This window comes from Babylonia areolata, chromosome 6, assembly GCF_041734735.1.
Source record: "Babylonia areolata isolate BAREFJ2019XMU chromosome 6, ASM4173473v1, whole genome shotgun sequence".
NCBI classification, from domain to species: domain Eukaryota; kingdom Metazoa; phylum Mollusca; class Gastropoda; order Neogastropoda; family Buccinidae; genus Babylonia; species Babylonia areolata.
The window spans coordinates 5,155,081-5,165,745 of NC_134881.1; the positions used below are offsets into that span (position 1 = coordinate 5,155,081).

Genomic DNA, 10,665 nt, shown 5'->3' on the forward strand with positions numbered 1-10,665 from the left:
GTGTGGACAGGGGATGGTGGCGGCTGTTGGGGACTTGCTGGCACTGCTTTTCCTGGCCTGTCTGCGTTGCTCTGCTGCAGCGATTCTGTTGGCCTCACAGGATTTGGCGCCTTTGTGGACAGCTGAATGCCACTTTGGTCTGTCCATTGCATTCAGCTCCCATGTGTCATGGCTGATGTTGAAGGCCTTCAGAGAAGCTTTCAGAGTGTCTTTGAAGCACTTCTTTTGGCCTCCATGGGAGCGCTTTTAGAAAAAGACACAGATTATATTCTAAGTGTTTGTAAGTATATACTACAGCCAGAATCCACACTCAGGACAAATGGACAAGGTCAGCAACATACATAACACAATATAAACACTGATTCGTTGAAGTGTCTTAACAAACTGAAATGAGGAACCAATCAAAAGGGAACAAATAGTGTCAAGAAGTTTTCTGTGAGCAGATTTTGGTAATAATACTAATACCAGTTGGCAGAAAAAAATGTGTGTTGAAGCTTAACTATATGTGTATTTTTCTATATTATATCTATTCTCGGAGCAGAATTTCATATTATTACGAATTGGCAGAAAAATCACTCACTTTGAGGTTTGACAAAGCTTTTCTTTTTTTTGTTTTTTTTTTTTTGATTTAGTGGGATTGTATTGTGAGACTTAATGTCCTTTCTTTTTTGTGTGTGTCTTTTTTCTTTGGTCTCAGAGCATGATGGTACAGTATGAAGCAGTGCAGTTCCGTATTAAGCTGTCAGTCAGCTTTAGAGGCTTTGTAAGTTGTTATCTTCAGCATGTGCTTAATAAATTTGTGTGAGTGTGTGTTTGTGTGAGAGTGAGTGAATATTTGTGCTTATGTGTGTGTGTGTGTGTGTGTGTGTGTGTGTGTGTGTGTGTGTGCATGTATGTGTTTGTGCATGCATGCATGAGAATATATTTCTTTTACAACTATTTTTCAACAATCCATTTGACAACCATACATGCCTCCCTTGTTTTGGGCCGTCATTTGGCAGACTGAGAAAAAAGAAGTCCCATTTGTTTTATTGACCAGTGTTGTTTGTTTTTTTGAAACAATGAAGAGAATCCATTTATCTACCAATGCAGCCATACATCTGCCAGTATCCACCAAATGTATTAGTATATGGAAAAAAAAATTGGGGGGGAACGTGAAGTATACTTTGCAGTCTTCAGTTTTCAACAACATCACTGAATAAGCCGCATCAAAACAAAATCTAAAACATGTAACTCTTATTTTGTTTCTGTTTTCTTCTTCCTTTTGGTTGTGTGATGAAGTGATGTTTTATACTGAATTAATGTTCCGTACCTCTGTTTCAATCGCTGTGCCTAGCGGAGCACTGTCCACACATAAAAGGCTGAAGTTTGTTGTTAAAAAAAAATTCCCTTTATTTATGAAACAAACCACCGTGAATTTCCTCCATGATGTATAGAGTCCCTGAGATTTGTACAGTCCTCAGGAAGTTTTGAATGCTGTCACTTCTTCTGCGTTCGTGGGCTGCAACTCCCGCGTTCACTCGTGTGCACACGAGTGGGCTTTCACGTGTATGACTGTTTTGACCCCGCCATATAGGCAGCCATACTCCGCTTTCGGGGGTGAATACTGTCACTGAATCTTCTCTTTCCCCCACTCTTCCCCTCTGTTCTTCTTTGCTGTTGCACAGAGCGTAGCAAAGCAGAAGGCAGAGAGGGTATGATACTGGAATCCACAGAATGTCATGTCTTCTTGTCCCTTCTTCCACATGACAACCAACATCAGTATGCTGATGAAACACGGTTATCAGCTATCAGTTATGTCACCATATACTGTGGAAAATGCCATGCTTGGATTGAAAATGAGGGAATCCAAGATAACCCTAGATTTCACCCTCACCCCTAGCCATAAACATAATTCATAGTCAGTACTGTGAAGCTCTTTGGTAAATTACCTTTGTCATTTTTTGTTGTTGTTTTTTTTGCTTGTTTGTTTGATTGTCCATAAGATTGTTGACTGTGACAGTTTGCAGTATGATAGCATCAGTCCTAATGATTTATTTTGGGGGGGCGGGAAGGCAAGGAGTGCAGAGTGTTTTTTGTTTCAAACAGAAATGACTCAGACATTGCTTTCATTCAGTGAAAAGGAAATACAATTCAACACTGAAGTTGTTTTTTTTTTTTTTTTTTTTTTTTTTTTTGTCCTATTCTCGGCAGGGATGATCATAACAACGCTGCATTTTGTAAATAGTGAAGGCAACTGAGCACTTGTTTTGTGATTGTACTATTGTTTTCATTCTTTTCTCCGGTGATGCACAGCATTTTGTCACAGAACCCAGGAGTTGCAAACGCATGGTGTCTTAACGTCAACAGGTCATGCCAAAGCTTCATCGCTGTGGGCCATTCTGATTGTCTGTGAACCTGATAGGGCTATCAAGTTAGTTGACTGCTTTTTGTTTGACTTGCTGTTCACTTGTTTGTCAGCAGCTAAGTGTGAAATTCCATGGATCTGAGAAAAATGATGTGAAATCCATATGTGGAGAATTCATGCAAAATTTGCAAAAAAAAGTTGTTCATCCAGGCACGAAATTTACCTGCAAATTTTGACTGAAATCATGATGCCAGTACAATTAAAGCAAGCAATATGTGTTGAAAATGAGAGAATTTGGTATGAATGCAGCCCTGTTGCCATGGAAGAAGAGATGTGAAGCAACGCGGATGCATGCAATTTGGACTTGAACAATAATTTCAAGCTCAGGCATCAGCTTGGTGCTTACGATGCTGAACCTGATCAAGGAGCTTGGTTTTGACAGAGCTCCTCAAGAAATAGCCTGCATGTGCCTAACAAGGGAACAGTGTGCTCAAGTAGCTACTGGACCAGGTACAGAGGAATCACATCAAACAGCGCCTCAGCAGAGGAGGGATCTGCCCAAAATTTTGGTAAACTTTCTGCAGTTCGCATGCATTTTTTTTTCTTCAGGTCTGTGGAATTTTACCTTAAATCTGTGCTGTGGGTGTCTGGGAAATAGGATTCTGTAGCACAGTTGTTGAGTCTACGTTCAGAATGTGGCCTTTATGTATCTCTTTTGTCCACGGTCTTTTTTTTAACCGTGACCCATCTCAGCGACGTTTGTTCTCAAAGTCAAAGACATGAATCATTGGAAGATACTTTTGGTGGACGCATTGATCCAGAAGGGTGAAGTTGTATCATGGCGTTTATTATTATCTTCTGACATCTTTTTTTTTTTTTTTTTTTTTTTTTTTCATATTTGCCATCACTGAGAGTGAAGCCTGTTTGAGAACGAAGTTTGAACCAAAATTTATTCAGTCACAGTTATTACTATGCGTGTGTGTGTGTGTGTGTGTGTGTGTGTGTGTGTGTGTGTGTTTCTTCTTTCACCTTGATAATGATGGATAAAAAAGCTGAGAAATTATTGCTGACACTATATATGTGTGAGTGAAAAATACAGTGGGCAGGGCCCAGAATATTTGAGAGACACCTGTTGATCAGGAACAAGAACCACATTTTCATAAAGGAACATTAAACTTCTGGCTAACCATGGATCTTGTTTGTGCCTGCACACATGCACACATTGACTCACCATACACATACTGTTTCTGTTTGTTGAGCGGTCTGTTATTTTTCTTTCATTTTTTTGTTTCAAGTTGAGATAAGAAATGGTAGTTAAAAAAAAAAATGGAAGAAAAAATAAAGGAAGCTGATATGTAAAATTCAAAGGATTAATGTGAAGAGTTAATCCTGAGCACATTGAACAATACTTTATTAGTTCAACCCCTTGTGTAACTGAATTGACTCTGGTGGTCAGTCCAACAAGTAAGAAAGCTTGCAACAGCATGTATTGTCATAGTTGTGCATGAGTGTCATTCCATGCTCTCTTACCTGTGCCATCTTAATTCCAAAAAAGTCTTGTGTAAGTGATCAGTTTTTCGTGTCATCCGAAAGACTTGCACCCAGAACACCACTCAAGCTGTAGTAGAGTGGAAATCTTGGTTTGTGTAGGACTTGAACCTGTGGAGTCTGGCTTCCTAGTCAGGTGGTCCACATTGTTTATGACTAGCAGAGAAAAACAATGTCATGGCTTCAATGCCAGGGCAGACTAGGCCTTTCAGTTTCTAAAGGAGGCGTCACTATGTTTGGGCAAACCCATAAATGCTATACCATATATGCTAGGCAGAAGCCTGACAGCAGCTTAACCCAACAAGCTTGTCAGTTCTCGAGTGCATGCATTTGTATACTTATCAGAGTAGATTTCTTTTACAAAATTTAGCCAGACAACTCTTTTACTGCCATAGGTTCTTTATCAGTGCGCCAAGTGCGTGCTGCACACGGGACCTTGTTTTATCATCTCGTCCGAATAACTAGATGCACAGTTTGTTTTTCCAGTCAAACTTGGGAGAAAGGGTGAGTGCAGGATTCAAACCCAGACATTCATGTACATGGTATTGTCAGATCAGCATCTTAGCCAGTCTGCTTCCTTGAATCTCCCAGAATATGCCTTTGTCATCTGTAGCAAACCCCGTTATACACAATTCTGAAGTAAATGAATGGTGAGTACTTGTAAGTGTGCAAGAAAAAGAAAAAAAAAATGATGTGAATTATGAAGTTATAAGTGCTATTATTTTGAAGGAAATATACTGTGAAGAAAAGTAGTTGTGTTGGGTCAGTGTGTGGATGTTTACAGTGAATCATACATGACCATTGGCATCAGAATTATCACTCAATTTCTGCTTGTTTGTCGCTCCGATGGTCTGTTTTGGATGGAATAAGGGCCGATGGTTTGTTGTGGAATGTTTTGTGAAGCGGGGTCATTCTCCACTACATTTTGTGACATTTTAACTATCTTTTTCAACATTTGAAAAGAACATTGTCTTTTTGTGTGTGTGTGTGGAGAACATTTCTTACTAATCACGATTCTGAGAACAGACTTTTTTGAGTGTCTTTTTTCTGCATGTTTTGTACATTCCTACATTTGTATGATCATTGTTATGGCAGAAGTGCCAGGTGTAGAGATTTCTCACTTTTGTACACTTGATTGATACAAAAAACAAAAACACAGAAAAAGCGAGAGGTTTTGGTCCTTCAGATTGATGACGATGCTGTTGTGTGATTAAAACTTTGTTTGGAAGTGAAGAAGGAGAGAATACATATGTACAGGCAGAAGAAAGCTGTTTTTGTTTTGTGCTGAAAGATTTGTTTCCCAATGTGGAAGAACAGTTCGAGGGTGTTCCCAGTTATGCTTGAAATTATTGTTACTGGCTGTGAGTCTGTGGTACTGTTAGTATTTTGCTGTCTACTTACTTTTTTTTCGTGTCCCAGAATTTTGAATGTTATTTTGTGTTTTGTTGGCTATGTTTTGGGGTGATGAAGATGCTGCTGTTGGGGTCCATTTAGGTTTTGGGGCTACTTGACAGGGCTGTACTCTCACGTTGTATCCTGGCTTCAACCAGGCTGAGAGATACGGACACCTGCAGTGTTGGTTAGTAAATTTGAGTAAGTGGATGGCCCTTTAACATGCAGTCTCAGTCTTCCCCTTTGAGTCCACAGCACACTCAGCTCTGGGTAGGATTCAGCAAGAGAAAAAAAAACAGCAACAACAAAAAAACACACACACACAAAAACACACACACAAAAACCCACCACCTCTGATGGGGATTGAACCTACATCCTTCCAGTCTTCAGTCCGCAACACTAACCACTTCACCACAGTGGGTGATGTCTACTTCCTTTGTTCAGGTGCAGGTGTGTGTGTGGGTTTTTTGTTTTTGTTTTTTTTAAGTGGATATGAGACTGATACAAAGAAACAGACCCAGCAATTTAGTGCATATTGGGTTGTCAGGCATCAATGAGAAAGTCAAGTGGACAAACTACATTGTTAATTACATGATGGTGTTTATTCTGGCGTGATTTTTAAAATACATTTTTAAAAGAGTTATTTTTTGTGTTATTTTTGTACTTGTGTTTCCTTTGGGTTTTGTTTCCATATAGCTGACGGATAATGGTGCTACCTCAGCACTGTAAGATCAAATCAACCAGCCAACTGTAATGATTGGGTTGTATGTGTTATTTTACAATGATGACACAGTATGAGGGACTTTGTTTAGTTGAGACTGTGAGTAGAATGTATATGCCTACACAGAAAAGTTGTTGTTACTGGTAAAAACTTATGTTGTTGATTTATTTTTATTTTCTCAATATAAATCTACGTTTTAAGTCAATAGATTCTTCAGTGATAGGGTTTGAGGCACCATTCCAGCATGATTTTGAGTCCTTTAGGAAAGGCAGTTTGCTCGGATTTTCCTCACTTGACCCAGGTGTATTTGTATTTGTATTTGTATTTCTTTTTATCACAACAGAATTCTCTGTGTGAAATTCGGGCTGCTCTCCCCAGGGCGAGTGCATCACTATACTACAGCGCCACCCATTTTTTTTTTTTTCCTGCGTGCAGTTTCATTTTGTTTTTCCTATCGAAGTGGATTTTTCTACAGAATTTTGCCAGGAACAACCATTTTATTGCCGTGGGTTCTTTTACGTGTGCTAAGTGCATGCTGCACACGGGACCTCAGTTTATTGTCTCATCCGAATGACTAGCGTCCAGACCACCACTCAAGGTCTAGTGGAGGGGGAGAAAATATCGCGGCTGAGACGTGATTCGAACCAGCGTGCTCAGATTCTCTCGCTTCCTAGGCGGGCGCGTTACCTCTAGGCCATCACTCCACGCATACCTGACTTTGGTTGGGGGAAGGAAGGAGAGGATTGGGCCGTGCCTTCCTGTGCCACGCCCTAGACACACAGTGGATAAGACATAGTGGATAAGAAATCACTGCCCTAATAGCCATTAAGGATTAGGGTACCTTAAACCTTTTCTTGACTTTTGGGGGTAATGAAAAATAAGAGTCATTATTGCACACGTGTGTGATCATGTTGTGGTCTGACAAGCACTGCAGCTATTTGCTTGTTGGTGTTGTTTTTTTCCTTGATTGATTGTGATTTTGCTGAAGCATCACGTTGCAGGCTCTGTAAAGTGATAGAAGCCAGACCACAGAGACAGAAGTGAAGAGCATGAAACTTGAGGCTTGCACATTCATAAGGTGCAGTTCACAGTGTTGATGTCAAGGTAGTCCAGGTTCCGCTTGTATGAGATGGCTGTTGCAGAGTTCATCCACATTTAAAAAAAGAAAAAGAAAAAAAAAGAAAAAGGAATTTGTATTGTATTATTCTTTGTCACAACTGGTTTCTCGGTGTGAAATTGAGGCTGCTGTCCCAGGGGAAAGCATGTTGCCACAGTGCAGCACCACCTTTTTTTTTCTGGATTTGTAATTCCATCAAAATGGAATCTTCTACAGAATTTTGCCAGTGACAATCGTTTTGCTGCCATGGGTACTTGAACATATACTGTGTGCATGCTGCAGTACACAGGACCTTGGTTTATCATCTGATCTGAACGACCAAACACCCAGACCACCTCTCAAAGTCTTGCAGAGTGGGTGAGGGGGCAGTAACAATTCTGGGACTTGATCCCATGAGCACTAGCTTCCTAGTCTGGCACATTACCAGTGGGCCACGGTTTCCCTTTAGTGAGGGCAGGGACAAACAAGCGACCCGGAGGCCAGCCATTCTTGACAGGAGTCGACAACCTGTGATGCCGATACGTTACATTGAACCTGAAATGTTTCCGTCCTCATCACAAGAAATCCATGCCATTTAACAACGGTGTTGCCATGAGATCCTGAATTTTTAACTATGCCTGTCACTTTTTGTTGTTGGGTTTTTTGTGTAATATTAAGGAATGTTACCTAGGCTTTAAAGTATTTGCTTATCCAGTTTGGAAAGATTTAGATTGATAGTCTACAAGTTTGGCTGGCACCACTGTGGGTATTGTTTTTTGTTGTTTTTTTAATCTGCAATAGATAGTGGAGAGAAATTTTTCCTTGATTCAATATTAAATGGAAGGTGACTGTGATTGAGCAACAAGAGTTATAATGATAACAATGATGATGAGGGGTGGGTGGGGAGGGGGAGAAGTCTGGAATGGTCAAGCATTGGATAGGTGTGTGGATGATTGATTCCTATATCTGTGTGTGCATTGCTCTGTATATTTAAGGAGAGTAAAAAAAAAGTATTTTCTTTTTTTCATCACACACACATGCACACACACACACACTCACACATACACACACAAACATGCCCACACCTACACACACATTGAAGATGTTTTAAGAGACCACTGATGCAAGAAAGCAGGGCTGTGTCTGCCGGTCCACATATCAGACATTTTGTTGAACTAGGAGTGCTGGCTGGACGAGTTGAGTATTGTAACCTTTTGTCAAAAAGTCCTAGTGAGGTGAAGTTGTTGGGGGCTGTGGTCATGATTTGGTGAAGGTTGTTTGATGGATGGGGTGAGTCCTGGGTGTTTATTAGGGTGGGAACTCTGTCTAGCGTTCTGAGGGCTGGGATGCATATGGGTTTGTGGGGGATCTCTGGCTGTCTGAAGTGGACTGCAATCCTAAAACACAATCTTCTTCTGAGCTACAAGAATTGTTTTCTTTTGTTGTTGTTTTGTCCTGCTTATGGGCTGCAACTGCTACATTCACTTTTATATATGTAGATACAAGTTGGCTTTTACATGTGTAAACACTGCCATTTAAGCAGTCATACTGTTTTTTGGGGTATGCATGCAGGGTGTGGTCGTGTTTGCATAATCCACCAAACACTGAAATGGAATACAGAGATCTTTAACATGTATATTTGATGTTCTGCATGTGTATATGCATGCAGGGGATTCAGGCATTAGCAGATCTGCACAATTGTTAACCTGGAGATCAGAAAAATCTCCACCCTGAACCCATCAGGAACAGCAGTGATTCAAACCCAGGACCCTCAGATTGAAAGTTCAGTGCTCTCAGCAGCCAGCTTTCATGCTCCACACCTGCCAGAATTTAAACCACTGACCTCACTCACCCACCCAACAAAATTCCAGTGCTCTGACCACTCTGCCATTACACCCAGAAGATTTTCCCAGGCAAAGTTGATGTCTGAAACATTGGTAGCATCCAAATTCTCCTTTTCGTGTGATGCTAGTTTTTTCTGCAACACCTTGGTTTTTCTTAATTGAATTATTTACATCAAAGAAGAATTCCACCTGTCCATTGATCCAATTTTCAATGCTGTCTCTACAATTTGTGTATCAGAATCCACATTTTTGAGTAAACAGTATTTTCTATACAATTTCTTGCTTCAGAAGGTACATTATGGTTTCAGCATAGGATATCAGTTCGCCATAACTACTTTCATTTTGATTTGGTCTCCTGCCTTCCCTCCGCTCCCCCCTAACCTTTCTCCATCCATGCATGAACTGGGTCAGATCCAGTTGTGGAGGGCTGTGTAGGTAGTGTAGGAATTGTTACAGGTAGCCATTTTTCCCTTCTTGGAAGAGAAGAGTAGGAATAGTGGGTAACTTGAATGTGCAAGTGTAATCAGTATAATTACTGTGTGCTGATCAACATCAGTGACAAGTGTGTGTGTGTGTGTGTGTGTGTGTGTGTGAATTCTGTACAGTGGTGTGTCAACCAATGCTTGCAAACTTATGTCTTGACCAATGAACAGAACTTGTGTATGTACAACCTGTTCACAGATTGTGTGGATCAAGTGCAATCCTATATTAATTAATTAATTCATTTCATTTTACAAAATCCACAGAGAAAATGGTGCATCAATGTTGTATGTCTGTGGTCATTTAAGTTCACACAATACTTTTTTTTGTCTTTTCTTTTTAGCATTTGAAAACATTCTGCAACAAGCAGTATTTCATCAATTGCTTTAAAAAAAAAAAAGAAAAGAAAAAGAAAAGAGATACATTAAAAAAAATACAAACTTTGTATCAGAGATGTATGGAAAATGTTTCCAGAACATTGGTTCTTGATGTTTTGCTGTATATTGTGGTAAGATTTTTGTACCAAACGTGGAACGCTTGTCTGCAGAAAATAAAATAATTCTGTATTCATCTGGCTGCCAGTGGTCATGTTTTGTGTCCAGTACTGTATGAGAGAGAGAGAGAGAGAAAGATGATTGTTACCCCTTCATTCACCATGCCCCACTTCCACACACACACTGACGAAAGGAACCTCCATTTGAAAATGTACATCTCCCGTGTTTATAAGCTGCAACTTTCCTGTTCTCTTGTTTGCATAAATGGAGTTTTGTGTGTATGTCTGTTTTTACCCCCACCACGTAGGCAGTCAAGACTCCTCCTTATGGGGGAGGCATGCATGCTATATCATCTTGAATCAATAACCCACTGAACATGATTATTGGATCTTAAATGTGCATATTTGATCTTCTATGTGCATAATTATACACTGGCGTAGGCAGTCAGACTCCTCCTTATGGGGGAGGCATGCATGCTATATCATGAATCAATAACCCACTGAACATGATTATTGGATCTTAAATGTGCATATTTGATCTTCTATACGCATAATTATACACTGGAAGGGATTCAGGCAATAGCACATACATTGACCAAAGAGATGAGAATAATCTCCACTCTTCACCCACAAGACATTGCAATGAGGATTCAAACCCAGGACCTCAGACTGAAAGTCCAGTGCTATAACCACTTGTCTTGCGCTTGTCCAACAATGTGTGCAGACGCATCAATGGGAAACAAA

The 10,665-nt window shown here is 40.2% G+C and overlaps 1 protein-coding gene across 2 annotated transcripts in view; it reads left to right on the forward strand.

Moving 5' to 3' along the window:
* LOC143282682 (uncharacterized) overlaps nt 1–10,004 on the forward strand; it is a 27,477-nt gene extending 17,473 nt beyond the window's left edge. For both annotated transcript variants that reach the window (XM_076588355.1, XM_076588356.1), the window contains exon 4: nt 1–10,004. This exon is cut by the window's left edge and continues 5,992 nt beyond it. The gene's annotated coding sequence lies outside the window, so the exon portion shown is untranslated.
* Nucleotides 10,005–10,665: the final 661 nt, after the last annotated feature.